The following is a 2,704-nucleotide window of genomic DNA, read 5'->3' on the forward strand; positions in this document are numbered from 1 at the left end:
AGAAATTTTAAGAGCTAACGAACACAATAGCTTGAATTAACAATGATACCAAAACACTGAAGTATAATTAGACTTCTGTGTTAGAGTTGAGGGATTATGGAGACCATGTAATAAATCTACCTGTGGGTCTACCAGCTCGACAGACCCAACCAGTATTCATCTTTCCATTCTTGGAGTGCATAATTGGATCTGATATACGTAGAAGCTGGAGTAGCTTGCATTCCGCTTCAAGTCCTTGATGTACGTTATATGAGGTATCATGGTGGTAAGGCCACGTATAAACCTGTAAAAGTGCTCTAAGGGAAGACAGTAAATCAAAGATAACTTCATAGACTAGGTGAGGGAAATCAGTGTTACCTTTAGAGGTCTTAAGGATGTTGCTGTGGCTGTGTCTGGATGACCCCCAAAGCCTGATGCAGTCATAGGTGAGGCTTTTTGGGAAGTGGCTGGATCAAGAGTGTGTGACTCTGGGATGAAGGATGTGGTGCTGGGACTGATTCCTACTGCAATACTAGTATTAAGGGTGCTCTACCCTGGGTGTGAGTGCTGCCTGCCCTAAGGGTGGGGAGCCTGGATAGAATATAAGGGACAGGAGAGCTGCTTTTGTCTCTTGCTGCTTGTTTCACTACAGAACTGAGCAAAGCATGGTGACATTTTGGGGGGGAAATCACCCTTATCTTTATGTTCCTGCATTATTGCCTTCTGGGTGCAGATTTGAGGTAGTACTCATTTGGGCAGATCTTCTATTTTTGCCTGTTCTTTTAATCATATTCACAGTTTCCTATGAGCTCAAACAACCCTGGTTGCCTTTCCAACTTCTCTGGTTAAGATAATCTCAGAGTTTATCTTCTAATGATTAAGCAGTGCTACTTGGACTTCATTGTCCCCATATTCCTGCGTGATGGCACTGGGAGGTGAGGCCTTTGGAGAGTGATTAGATCCTGAGGTTGGAGAACTCCCTTGCACCCTCAGCTATCTGAGGACATGGTGAGAAGGCTTACATCTGTGAACCAGAAAGCGAGTCATCTCTAGACACCAGGTCTGCCGGTACTTTGACATTGGACCTTCCTGTTTCCAGAATTGTAAGAAATAAATGTGCTTGTCGGGAAAGTCCTGCCTGGGTCACCTCTGTTGATACTTCAGTACTCCTACTGTCCTTTGGTCCTGGGCTAGGATCAAGTGACCCACTTCGTTGTCCCTTAGAAATGACAAGCAAATCCTCCAGCCATGGCCTGTGGTATCCAGAGGCTCACAGCCTTCCAGAAGGAGGGATCCAGTCTGTCCACAAGGTAAAGCCACCTAGACCAGCAGAGATGCTGGCTGCGAGGGCGGGGAATCTACAGTAACATTAGAGATGGAGACGGTGATTATCAGTGAAGTCTCGAGAGCAGCTCTGGCAGAGAGGTGTGTGGTGTTCCCTCCTTAGGAAAGTGAGCTGGTCTAGAACTGATTTACACTATCACAGGAGCCGGAGCAAGGTGAGGGGTGAATGATAGCGGTTGCTGTGTGGCACCATGGAAACGCTTGCCCACCAATGCCCTTATAGCAGTGATCTTGCTTCTCCAGCTGCTACAGTTGTTGGAGGCTGACAACCCTCAACCAAGTGCCTCTCAGACACACCCCAGTTCTCGTCTTTCCGAGTTCATGCTCACATCCAGTGAAGGGCTTGAGGGGCCTGTCCCTTGCCCTAACTGGTGACAGCTGGGGAGGATCACGCAGTCAGCACCGAACTGTGTGCGTCTCAGTTGAGGCCCCCCGGACGCTGACCTAAGCGGACTCTCCAGTCAACTCCTGACATGCCAATCTCAACTTGAGTGGTTCCCAGAAGAGTTGACCTGTGACACTGTGTTTTGCTATACAACTGGGGGCTTTGTGTTCTTTTGTTTTTTGGTACCAGGGATCGAACTCGGGTTCTTGCGCTTGAGAGACAGGCGGCAGAAACACTGAGCTAAATCCCCTGCCCAACTGGGGACTTTTTAAATGATTTCTTAGCATGGGCACATTTGTTTCAGTCTATGGCTTCTGGTGTTTTATGTCATGCTTAGAATGCTACTTCCCAATCCCCCAATATAGATATATTTACCCATATTATAGTAGAGTACCTGTAGGGTTTTCTTTAAAAACTTCAAATCTTTCATACATCTGTAATTTGAATGTGGAAAAAAGAGGTAGGTACTCGAGTTTGCTCATTGTTTTTCAGATATGGGCCATCTTTATATTATTTATATTATTATATAAACAAGATATAATTATTCTTATATTGTTTATCCTTCAAAACTTTTCTGAGTAAGGCTTATTTAGCCTCTTCCTGCATTCTAGTTTCCAATGCTTCCCCTGCATCATCCTCATGGAAATAAAACCATGGTTGCTTTCTAATTTTCTGTAGGTTAGGGCATCACAATTTATGGTAAAGATGTGGGGTTGTTTTCTTTTTTGGTACATATAGGGAAGTGGTTAAGTATCATTCTGAGGACTTTATGACAAAGATGTCAGCTGTTCAGACACCATTTTTGTTTCCTTTTTGGTCGTTGTTATTACTTGATTTTCTTCAGGGTTAGAAGTGTCACAGGATGCCAGGGCCAACACTTAACAAACTTTTCAAGGAAGAATGAACTCAGGCCTCCAGGCTTGCTGCACTCCAAGGCAGGGCACTAAGATCTCCGGGATTCAACTACTGACCGGTTATATTACAGAAGACAAATCT

This window comes from Fukomys damarensis, unplaced genomic scaffold (assembly GCF_012274545.1).
Source record: "Fukomys damarensis isolate Sample0158 unplaced genomic scaffold, DMR_v1.0_HiC HiC_scaffold_39, whole genome shotgun sequence".
NCBI lineage: Eukaryota > Metazoa > Chordata > Mammalia > Rodentia > Bathyergidae > Fukomys > Fukomys damarensis.